Raw genomic sequence first — 13,217 nt, 5'->3', positions numbered from 1 at the left:
AATTAAGTTGTCTATACTTTTAGGAAAAGTTGGGCCTGATATTTGTCACATCACAACGCTCAAGCTCCCTCTTCTGTTGTTTTTGGAACATGATCATGAACATGATCTCAGAGATGCCACTGACTCATTCTCCCCACTTTTATCTAGACTTTCTCTTTTTTTGCCCCCATTGTCCTTTTGGATTCTATTTTCAGTGTGTTTTCTCAGTACAAAATTTCCCTCACAGAGATAGTCTGAAGAAAGCATTAATCCTAAGAATCTGTCTTGCAGAGAGTTGAAAAGTGGGCGCAGGATGGTGGAAAACTAGGGCAAAGCAGGCATCCAGCTGGCAAGAGCCTCACAGTATATGTGGGGGGAGGAGAAGAAAGGGCCATATCCCACGTGGAGACAGACAACCCAGTAGAGTGACAGACCCTTGTTCTAGAGGCTCAGGGCAGACAGGACAGAATGTTCCAATGTGTATTGGATGACTGAGATCATCTGGTAGACATAGTCCCCACCTTTTCCTCTCATTAGAGCAGTTTTCCCTCTTTCCTTTCACAGAGAAGAAAAGGTGGGTAAGGGGACTCTTCTGCTATACACAGAACATACCACAAATGGACATGTCCTTAAAGGCAGTGAAACACAATTTATTTATTTAAATGTGTATTGAAATCATACTATGTGCCCAGCACTGCCTACGCATTAGAGATTCAATCTTTGTTAAGACAACTGGTCAGAAGGAGTATGATACTGTTTGTGATTTTAGAAACATTTTTTTAAAAGCTAATACAAGCATATCTAAGCATATAAGGCCTAATAAATGACAGGCAGGTATATACATCATCTAATTTAATCTCCCTCAACAATTCTGAAAATGAGATATCATTTCTATTTTGTCATTCATAACTGGCTCATAGAAATTAATTGACCAGTTCAAGATCTTAGTATGTAGTGGGACATGGATTTCACACCTGGACCTTCTGCTTCTAGAACCCACCTTTCTGCCATTACATCTATTTGTCTCTCAACTGGTCAATATTGAACAATACTTCATAAAAACCATATAATCTTGACCTTACTAGCATCCCTGGTTAACTACCTCAACTAAGTGAGACAAAACCAGTAAATTACAAAATAGCCTAAAAATGGGGGGAAGGATGGTAGGTACTCTTGAAAGTACTTATGCTGAAATGCCATTAAATGACCAGCCTGTGGATGCTGTTCATTGCTTTCCTTCTCCCCCATCCTAAATTGTGAATGGCTCATAAGCCTCCCTCCTCTCCATTATTTAGGGCAAAGTGCAGTCACCATAGCGGGCTAAGTTCTGATGGCTATACTTTGCTGCTATAATAAGGTTTGAAAAGAATAAAATTAGCCATATCCACATGTGGAAAGCCCACAGTTGGGTAGGAAGAGCCTGACTTATTTCTTATTATCAGATTTTTTTTTCACAACCTTGCTGCTTTTGTTATTTACTGGAACTTGGTGAATATTAACAGTAAAAATAATTTCCCAAAATAAGGAATATTGGAGATGGGTGACATGGGGAGAAAATTACCCCCAAATCCATGTAAACAGAAGAGGATTAACAATAGGTGTTCTGTGTGTTTGCTAGGTACCAAGATGTTCAGTCATGTTTAACTCTTTGCAACCCTAGGGACTGTAGTCCACCAGGCCCATTTGTCCATGGGATTCTCCAGGCAAGAATACTGGAGTGGGTTGCCATGCCCTCCTCCAGGGGATCTTTCTGACCCAGGCATCAAACCTGCATCTCTTACATCTCCTGCATCAGCAGGCAGGTTCTTTACACTACAGGCACCAAATTGAAAAGTCCAACAAGCTGGTGTCAGGGGCTAACAACTTTTTCAAAATAAGAAGTCATGTCCTGGGGCTGCTCTAAAACAAGTTTATTTATGGTGAGCAATGGCTCCGACAGCCTTAGCACTAAAGGGCTGGTGGGCATGCAAAGAGAGTTTTAAAAATATTAGAAGCTTCCCAGAGGATGATGCATTCTTAATACCTTGACACTTGTTCAAAATGTTGAACCCCAAAGCCAAAGAAATTGTTATGCAGTAAGGTGACCATTCATTTTAGGTACAGACAATATGATTTAAATGATTCTGTATCTGTTCTGAGTCTGCATTACTCAGCAGAGGTATGTTTTATGTTTCATTTGTTTGCTCCCAGCATCTAAGCACTTTCCCAATACCCTTTATTTATTTGCTTTTATCTGCAAAGTACCTCTTCCTTCAGGGCAGGAGGACTTTGCAAAGGAAGATACATCTACCAATCCCCCATTCAAGATGAAACAGAATGATTTCAGATAATTGGGATGCTTGGGGAATAAATGCACATCATGGTAACAATCTCATGGTAACAAATTGGACCCTGTCTGAGTGTGACACTCCATACTACCTCTATGACTTCACCAATACCCTGTTTTGAAAATATTGGGTACATGACAATTTCCCCAACATGCCTGTTCTTAACTGTGGTGTATTGAGGTATAATTTACATACAGTAAATTGTGTACATCTTAAGCATACAGCTCAATGACTTAGTACACGTAAGTTGCACCTGCATCACTACTGCCCAGATCATTTAGACTTAGAACATTTCTGTCATCTCAGAAAGCTTCCTTCTGCCTTTTATAGTCAATTGTTTTTCTTTTGAGAGTTCTGCATTTTATCTTTTTGATAAAACATTAGAAAAAAAGAGGTTCACAACTCAATAGCAAGAAACAAAATACAATTTAAAAATGGGTAGAGGACATGAATAGACATTTCTCCCTCCCCCCCCGAAAAAATCATACAAATAGCCAGCAGATACATGAAAATGTTCTTGACATCACTAACCATTCAGTTCAGTTCAGTTCAGTCGCTCAGTCATGTCCGACTCTTTGCGACCCCATGAATCGCAGCACGCCAGGCCTCCCTGTCCATCACCAACTCCCGGAGTTCACTCAGACTCACGTCCTTCGACTCAGTGATGCCATCCAGCCATCTCATCCTCTGTCGTCCCCTTCTCCTCCTGCCCCCAATCCCTTCCAGCATCAGAATCTTTTTCAATGAGTCAACTCTTCGCATGAGGTGGCCAAAGTACTGGAGTTTCAGCTTTAGCATCATTCCTTCCAAAGAAATCCCAGGGCTGATCTCCTTCAGAATGGACTGGTTGGATCTCCTTGCAGTCCAAGGGACTCTCAAGAGTCTTCTCCAAAACCACAGTTCAAAAGCATCAATTCTTTGGCACTCAGCCTTCTTCACAGTCCAACTCTCACATCCATACGTGACCACTGGAAAAACCATAGCCTTGACTAGACAGACCTTTGTTGGCAAAGCAATGTCTCTGCTTTTGAATATGCTATCTAAGTTGGTCATAACTTTCCTTCCAAGGAGTAAGCGTCTTTTAATTTCATGGCTGCAGTTACCATCTGCAGTGATTTTGGAGCCAAAAAAATAAAGTCTGACACTGTTTCCACTGTTTCCCCATCTATTTGCCATGAAGTGATGGGACCAGATGCCATGATCTTAGTTTTCTGAATGTTGAGCTTTAAGCCAGCCTTTTCACTCTCCTCTTTCACTTTCATCAAGAGGCTTTTTAGTTCCTCTTCACTTTCTGCCATAAGGGTGGTGTCATCTGCATATCTGAGGTTATTGACATTTCTTCCAGCAATCTTTATTCCAGCTTGTGCTTCTTCCAGCCCAGCGTTTCTCATGAGGTACCCTGCCTTAGGCTCTTGGGGCTCCCATCACTTCTCTTCCCTCTCCACCAGGACCAGGTCTCTGCAGGGCTTTCAGCTTATCCATGGGAAAAGGCCAGAAAAACAACTCCATAGTCTGAGTTCAGCTAACGACGCAATAAGCAAGTATGTGGCATTGGGCAGGCCACTCAGCCCCTCTGGGATTCATCTCATATACATGGCAAAGAAGCAGATTCCAAGAGAAAGTGGAATGTTCCTTCTACTTCAAACCCCAGAATCTCATTTGGATAGAGTTGTGACAGGCTTTTCCATTAAACCTCAATCTGAGTAATGAAAATAAAACCAAGTCCTGCAACTATCGAAAGGGTTAGCTTTATTATTATCCTTTATTCAACTACCTTGTATATTATAACAGCAGTCGGGCTGCACCATGTCATCTTGAGTTTAAATAAACACTGATTATGTTGATATGTTTTTCTGTTCCTCCCTCTTTCTGATTATTAATACTTATCTAAAATGCAGGTTAGGCTGTGCATACTTAACAAGTATTTGTACTCTTTGGAAAGAAGGTGCAATGATTTGTAAATGTCTTTGTTATGAGTTTATAACATTTCCTAGATAGTCACCTTACTCAGTAAAATTACTTCCTCAGAAGCTCTGCCCACGTGTTTACTGAATGGACTTGTGGAGAATAAACAATCACACAAATATTTCCTCTTTCATAGAATTCCAAAAATGATTTTAAAGCCCCCTGATCAGCAGAAAAAATAAAATCACTATTTCAGTAAAAACAATTGGGTGATGTTTATGGATCAAAAAATAAATTGTATCACAGAACTTTACTCAGAAACATTAGCAAGCTGCATTTTGGAATACTTTCACAAACTTCTGATCATTTTCAAGTGTTAATACTCTGTTCCAAGCACAGTTTTGGAGATTAATTCATACAACCATGTGGGCTACTAACGTTCCTGAGTCCATGCATTGAAAACAATAGATTGGACCAAAACACCAAATTATAGACTATAAAAAATAGGCTATAGGAAAATCATGTTAGGACTCAAGCACCTCAAGTACAACAACCCACCAGTATTTTTAAAATATTTTATGAAAATATATAATAACATAGATACAGAAAAGTGCACAAATGCTAAGTGTACATCTTTTACAAAATGAATGCACCAACATCATGAGCCCTTACAGCAAGAAACAGAACATTACCAGTTCCCCCAAAAGTCCTCCTCATGCCTCCTTCCAGGCACTTCTCCTTCCAAGATGACTTCTGAATGAGGTGACAGAGAAAGGCAACTAAGAAGGTATGGTTAAGCCAAGAACAACAGGATGAGTAGGATTTAGACAGAGAAGAGCAGGCTGGCAGACTGGGTTGGGGACAGTTTCCCAGGGAGGTGAAGCATCATGTGCAAAGCATCACAACAGAGATTTCTTGGGCCTGTGCTTGTATTTTACATAAATGGAATCATACAATATGTACTCTTTTATTTTTTCAGTTTATTTTTCATTTGTTTACTCATTTATTATAATGATTCAAAGTTAAGCATATTATGAGAGGACACAGAATGAATGTTAGATGAGTCTCCCTTCTCATAATTTTTGGGGTGTGTTATAAAAACTAAACATATACATGTGAAGTGGATTCATGACAATACAACAGAGCATGTGATGAAAGTATATTGATTGTCAAAATGAAATCTGTAATAATTTAGGAGGTTATGAATAAATCTTGACATTTCTCTCCACCTCGTTCTTCACATTTAGTCCCCAAATCCTATTTCTTCCAACTAAAAAGTGTACCTGGGATCTATCCTCTCCATTCCTACTGTCACCACTTTAGTTCAGGCCAGCATTATCCCCACCCAAATTATATAATTTGTCTCTCTTGCTCCAGTTTTATTTTACTCAATGGATTCTCTACCATAGGCAGAATAATCTTAAACTACAACAATGATTGTGTTGATGGACTCCCATTCCCCTGAAAATTAAGCCCATATTCTTTAAACGGCTTCTTAACAGTCCTGTGATTGGATCTTGGCTTACCCTTTTGTCCTCATCTCTTCCCTCTGTCATACTTTATGGTCTAACCATACTGTATTTAGCATTCCTTGAATATGATCTGTTCCACATCTTCTCAGTGTTTATAGTATTTCCTTAGGAAGATCTTTTCTGATCCTTTGATTAGGGTCAGATATCCTGATGTCACTCTCATATCACCTCTTAATCTTCTGTCATAACAAAACATTCATGTTTAATTGTCTGCTTTTGTGATCGGATATCTTATCATGGATTCTCTAGCGTGGTATCTGACACTTAGAAGATGTTTAATAAATTCTACGTGAAGAAACAAATATAGAAAGGAAGATAGACATTAAGATAGCTCTTAATAATGATGTACTATTTTGTGTCTGGCTGCTTTCATTCAGTATTTCATCTGTAGCTCATTCTGCATTGTGGGGCATTTGAGTCACTTTTAGTTTGGGATTATCACAAACAGAGCTATCTCACCAGTATTTTTATCAGTGGATTGGATGTGATCTTTGCCCAGTAGTTTTGAAGATGAGTGACTGAGTGTTATAAAACCAGGGCACTCAAGTGACTGTTCTCAATGGCAAGTGTGACCAGCATCCCCTGGAGGTTTCTTAAAGCCCAGATGGCTGGGCCCCACCTCCTGTGTCTGCTTCAGTAGGTCTGTGGTGGGACTTGAGAATTTGCATTTATAACACATTCTCAAATGATACTGAAGCTGCTGGTCCAGGGATTATACTTTGAGAGCCACTGAACTAAAGATATCCATAGAGCTAAACAAAGGCAGTCTGCAGCAATTTCTAAGCCCAGACTCATCTTCAAAATCTCTCCAACTTTACAGAGCTCTTACACAGAAAATTATTTTTCCCTTCCATGGGAGATCTTTCATGCTGCAAGAAGTGGAGTCCCACTCAGGTTCCTTCTGGGGATTTGGTTTTTTAAAAAGAGAAGCAGGGAGTGAAAAAAACAAAAAACAAAAAACAGCCCAGAAAACATCAGAGCCATGCAGCCAGGCCTGATATAATAGCCGTACTTGATAGAGATGAGCAAATAAATCACCTGAGTATTCTGGTAAAGTGAAGTTCCTGAGTCAGGAAGTCCAGGTAAGGATTCAATATCCTGCATTTCTAAGGAGCTCGCAGGTGATGCTGATGCTGGTCTGCAGAGCCACAGAATAACAAGGTGGTTGAGAGTGGAGCATTCTCTACTCTCGGTGCCATCGTTGCAGCTGGTTATCTGCTGGCAACTCTGAGAACCCTACAGGAGCTCAGGAGCTCTTCCCAGCTTGGGCTCAACACCTCCTTCTCTGCTTTTCTATTTACCTTCTCCCCTACTCTCCCCATACCACTCTGCCCCATACCTTCTGCTTCCTTGTGTCTTCTGCTTAGTGAGGCTTCTCCTGCTGTGTGCTCCTCTCTCCCGTTTTTATACCTTACATTTAAATTCCCCAACAGAAGATTTGATTACATCAGAACATAATCTTCCCTGTATAGGATGTTATTGTAGTACAGAATCCTTGTACTTCAAAGACCAGATCATACATACATGTGGGTCAGAAATGCCCACACATGAGAAACAAGGATGTGGGGTACAAAGAATGATGACCTTATCAGTGATTCTTGGCCTTGACTGCACTTTAGAATTACCTGGAGGAAGAAGAGAAGGGAGGAGGGCATTTTGAAAATACCCAGGGCAAAGCTAAAATCATGGAAATTTTATTGGCCAGGGTATGGGCAGGCATTTGTGCTATCTATGAGCTCTCCAGGTATTTCTGAATACCAGTCAATGCTGAGAGTCACTTAACTATATTATGTTACTAAGGCTGCTGTAACAAAGTACCACAAACTAGATAGCTTAAAACATGGAAATTTGTTCTCTCACATTTCTGGAGGCTAGAAGTCTGAGACAACACCATGATCCCTTGAAAGGCTCTAGAGGGGGATCCTTCCCTGCCTCTTCAAGCTCCTAGTAGCCCCAGGTGTTCCTTGGCTTGTGGCAGCATCACTGCATCTTCACATGACCATCCACCATCTGTGTGTGTTTCTGTGTCCAAATTTCCCTCTTATTATAATAACAACAGCTATATTGGCTTAGAATGCACTCTCATAGCCTCATCTTATCTTGATTACATCTGCAAAGGTCCTACATCTGATTCTAAATATGATTATTTTTACAGGTACTAGGGGTTAAGATTTCAACATATCTTTCAGGAGAATGTAATCAAGGTATAATATTGACCTTTATATAAGAACCTCTTAGAAGGGGGTACCAGCTTAGGTTGACATGTTAAGACAGTTCTGGAGGGGTAGTATAGGTGACTGCCATCTTGCATGGCCTGTCCTTCCCACATTCCCTCCCACTCACCCAAAAATAAAGCTAACCTGGAAATTAGTAGTCTCAATTTTCCCACCTAGTTTTGAGAAAACCCCTCATTCTGTCCACCCTGACCTTGACACTTCTGGCTTCCAGAACCAGATGGCAGCAACAATTTTTGGCAAGCATGAATCAAAACAACAAATTAAAGTGTTTTGCATAGTGGCTGTTACACAATGGAAACTATTAGCTATTGTTTCTGAAATTGTGGTTGCCATTTGCTCATATAATTTATGTCTGCATACAGGCAGTGTATTATCCAAGGAAAGTGCCCCATATTCACCATCCTTTCCCCCTGAACCTGAGTTCTGTTTTCCAACTCTTTGATGACCTCCTAACTTTTTCATGTATCAAAATCAGCCAACCAACATGTCATGTATTACCTGTGTTCTGCACTGTGCTAGGATTTTGAAAAATACAAAGAAACAGAATACATCTTCCTGTCCTCAGGGGGTTTACAATTTTATATGCTACGAGAACCAGGTATATCCAATTGGGGATCAAAAGAGGTTTCAAGGGAAAACCTATTTGAGTTAAACCTTGGAGGAAAAGAAGAGAGAGTTTGGTGAAAAGAGCATTCCAGACAAAAGGCCTGTATTAAGGAACATAGAAACAACAATACAAACCCAAAGAAACCAAAGAAGAGACAGTAAAAAATAGAGAAAATAGTGCAAAAGTGTTACTGAAGAGAGAATACCATTTTTGGCATTGAATAAAGACTGGGATTCACAGATTAAAATATTCTAACAAGAACTCATTAAAATAAGTCTAGCTTTCTGGAGGAAGGGAGGGATTTTTTAAACTTTACATTCACATTTCATGGTGAAACTTAAAAAGATATGTTAGTGATCGGTCACTTGGCTTGTCTGTCAGTAAAGGATGGAGCATGAAGCAGCTATGAAATTAACATGCACTGTAGTTTATCACAGAGAAGGCAATGGCACCCCACTCCAGTACTCTTGCCTGGAAAATCCCATGGACAGAGGAGCCTGGTAGGCTGCAGTCCATGGGGTCATTAAGAGTCGGACACGACTGAGTGACTTCACTTTCACTTTTCACTTTCATGCATTGGAGAAGGAAATGGCAACCCACTCCACTATTCTTGCCTGGAGAATCCCAGGGACAGAGGAGCCTAGTGGGCTGCCGTCTATGGGGTCGCACAGAGTCGGACACGACTGAAGCGACTTAGCAGCAGTAGCAGCAGCAGTAGTTTATCATGGACACTTCGAAGGCATCTGAAGCCCCAGGCTCCTCTCAGGACTTATGAAATATAAAAAGAAAAAAATAAAAGATAAAACCCAAAAGCAATCAGAGTGGAAAGCAGATCAGCTACAAAGGACCAAGAATCAGATTGATTCAGCTTTGTCTTTAGCAACTTTGCTGCAAAGTAATGCACATGAGTAATGAGTATCTTGAATGCTGAAAAAGCAAGCTGAGATGTTCTACAAATGGATTAGTTACTTTTTTATGGGAGTATAGTTACTTTACAATGCGTATGTTACTTTCTGCTGTACAACAAAGTGAATCACCCGTACGTATATATCTCCCCTCATTTTTGGATTTCCTTCCTATTTAGGTCACCACAGAGAATCGAGTACAGTTCCCTGTACTGTACTGTAGGTTCTCATTCGTTGTCTGTATTATACATAGTAGTGTATATATGTCAACCTCAATCTCCCAGTCCAACCCACCCCTCCTCCTCTCTTGGTATCCATACATTTGTTCTCTAGTCTGTGTCTCTGTTTCTGCTTTGCAAATAAGTTTATCTACCATTTTTCCAATTTCACATACATGTGTTCAGTTCATTTCAGTTCAGTTGCTCATCCGTGTCCGACTCTTTGCAACCCCATGAACCACAGCACGCCAGGCCTCCCTGTCCATCACCAACTCCCGGAGTCTACCCAAACCCATGTCCATCGAGTCGGTGATGCCATCCAACTGTCATCCTCTGTCGTCCCCTTCTCCTCCTGCCCTCAATCTTTCCCAGCATCAGGGTCTTTTCAAATGAGTCAGCTCTTCGCATCAGGTGGCCAAAGTATTGGAGTTTCAGCTTAGTATACAATATTACAAATGGCTCAGTTCTTGAGCATTTGCTTCTTTGCAAATTCTTGATGATTTTCTTTTCTTGTCAGAGAAACAAATCAATAGCATACCTTAATTTGTATTTTAGAAACATATTCAAATGTTACAATAGAATATGAAGAATACTCTGGAACTGAATTTAAGCAAAGAGTGTATATGAATTCATTCATGGTTCTCTTCCAGGTTGAAACACTTGACTCCCCAGCTTTTGAGTGCAGTGTCCTGTTGACTGCATCTGAGAGAGTGAAAAATGTGGTCTTCCAGGAGAATCCTCCATAATTTTTTTACTCTATTCAATCTAAATATGCAGAACCATCTAAGTGAGCAATCGAATGTTTGCTGCCATGCTCAGTATATATTGTGAATTAGGAATTTCTAATTTTAGAAGGACTAAGAGAGGAAATTGATGGAATATGATGGCACAACTTTTCTCTCCTTGAGCTTTGACAAAGACACAGAAAATACCATCTCATTGATATGAAATAATTATTTTCTTTTCTTTGAAAAAGCATACACTTATTGTGTTACAAGATTGTGTTGAATTCTTTCTTCCTAGTTTACCTATAATCATTAATCTCTTTTTGACATCCAGTAAATGATTCATAAATGACGAAAATGGAAAGCTACTCACCTAAAAACAAAGTCTAAACCCCAGGAAGTAAGCCTGCCTGTGGTCATTCCCTCAGCCACCTTTTCATCTATCCATCTCTAACTCTACTCTCCAGCCTCACCAAATGGCTTATGGTTTCCAGAGTGTGCCATGCTACCTCACATCTCCATACCAATGGTCACCAGCCTGAAACATCTTTCCCTCTCGTTCCCATTTCTTTCCCTCTCTTAAGCTGCCAAATTCCCATCCAAAACCACTTCAGAGTCAGCTCCCCTACCTAGTTTTGCTAACATGCAAAACCTACTGATTTTCTTTTCTTGTCACAGAAGAAATCAATAGCATAGTATTATTCATATTTTAAAACTACATCCAAATGTTACACTAGAATATGAATAGTCTGAAACCGAATTCAAAACTGGGCTCTCTCAGCTCAGGGCCACTGGGGCTCAGACCAGCAGCTGCTGTGTTGTGCAGTGGACACCAATGTGCAGTGGCTGCTCAGTTTTGGAAAACTGCCAAGAGACTTTATAGGGAGAGAAATAATTCACCATCTGGGACTCAGAAGCTTAGCTGGGTCTGCCATTGGAAGAAACCATAGGAGAGAAAAAATTTTTTAACTCTAAATGTCAGGTCTTTTTAGGAATAATTTTTAAAAGCAATGCATGCCTGGCCAACATGGGATTCATGAGCCTAGAGTCAATCTGATATGGAACTGACTGCAGTTTCATGGACTAGTGTCTGTTTTCCAGATGAAACTAGGATGAGTGATTTGAGAAGTGGAGGGGTTGATGAGTGATAATGACAGTCCCCATGTTCCCTGTGACTTTTTTGGAGGAAGGCACAAAGCACCAAAGCATCATGACGCTAGGATTTTTCCCAGAAAGGGCAGTAGAAGATAGAGCAGGACACTTTCTGTACCAATCAATTTCAAAAGCCAAAGTGAGCTCTTAGAACTGGTGGTCCACACTTGGCAGAGAAGTCAAGATTTTAAGCAGAAAGATGGCGTCCTGGGACTCTTGCTCCTGGGGGACTTGTGTCCAAAGACTCCCTGGCATGTAGTATGAGAAAAGCTCAGAAACTGAGGGGTTTGCTCTTGTTCTTGATTTTTGCCTAAAATCAAACTCAGAAAATTCATACCATGATAGAGAATGAAAATTTATCATTTCAGTTTTAGTACAAATATTCAGAGCATTTTCTCCAGCTTTTTATCTCAAAAGTTCAAACTTAGAATTTGATAGACAAAGAACATCCTTATACCACTTGCCCAGAATCACCATTTGTAATCATTTACTCACATTTGCGCACCATTTTCTTTACTAAAATTAATTGAAAGTAAGTTGCACACTACCCCCCACCCTGGGAGTACATGCAGCCAGCCACCTCTGCCAAGAGACCCACAACTGGGGTCCAACTTCTGCCCCCATCCTCCTGGAAGCGTGCACAGGGGCCATGCACCTGCATACCCACTACCAAAGGGAAAACAGCCGGCACACACTGAGGAAAGAAACAGCAAGCATCTGAACCAAAAACAACCCTCACATCAAAAAACATCAAACCCGCAGAAGCTCTGCTTGGACACTCCAGCATACAAATAGCCCTCCAACACTACGGTAGATACTTGTTTCTCCTAAACTCACAGAGCAAGAGAAATATAAGCAAAATGAAAAAGTAGAGGGATCACTCTCAGTTAAAAGACCAAGAGGATTTCCCTGAAGGAGCAAACAATGAAGCAGATCTCTTCATCTAACAGACACCAAGTTCAAAAAGAAAATAATAAAAATATTGAAGGAGTTAAGAAAGGCTATCAACAGAATTGCAGATTACTTAACTAGAAACTATAAGAATGAGCCAGGAAAACTTAAAAAAAATTTTTTTCCAACATAAAAGCTGAGCTCAAAGCAATGAATAGCAGAATGAATAGTGCAAAAGAAAGAATAAGTGACTGAAAGATAGGAAAATGGAAATTACTCAGTCAAAACATTAGAAAGAAATCTAAATTTTAAAAACGGAGGCAATATATTACTAAAAGACATATGGGACAAAATAAAGTAGGCCAATCTATTCATAATAGGGATTCCAGAAGGAAAAGAAAGAGAAAGGGAGATTGGATCCAAAAAAAGAAATCTATTTGTGAAAGCAATGATAAACACAAGGAACAGAAAAAGGATAAACATGATGTTAAAAGGGGACATCAAAATCATAAAATGTGGGGAAGGAGACTAAGAAAATGCAGATTCTTTCCTTTTCTTTCTTTTAGAATGCATTTGAGCCTACGTGACTATCAATCTAAAGCAAGCAGATAAAGAAAGAGGTTGCTGTTGCTGCAGCTGCTGCGTCGCTTCAGTCGTGTCCAACTCTGTGTGATCCCATAGACGGCAGCCCACCAGGCTCCCCCGTCCCTGGGATTCTCCAGGCAAGAACACTGGAGTG

Source organism: Bos taurus, chromosome 13 (genome assembly GCF_002263795.3).
Source record: "Bos taurus isolate L1 Dominette 01449 registration number 42190680 breed Hereford chromosome 13, ARS-UCD2.0, whole genome shotgun sequence".
NCBI lineage: Eukaryota > Metazoa > Chordata > Mammalia > Artiodactyla > Bovidae > Bos > Bos taurus.
This window is presented reverse-complemented; position numbering follows the sequence as displayed.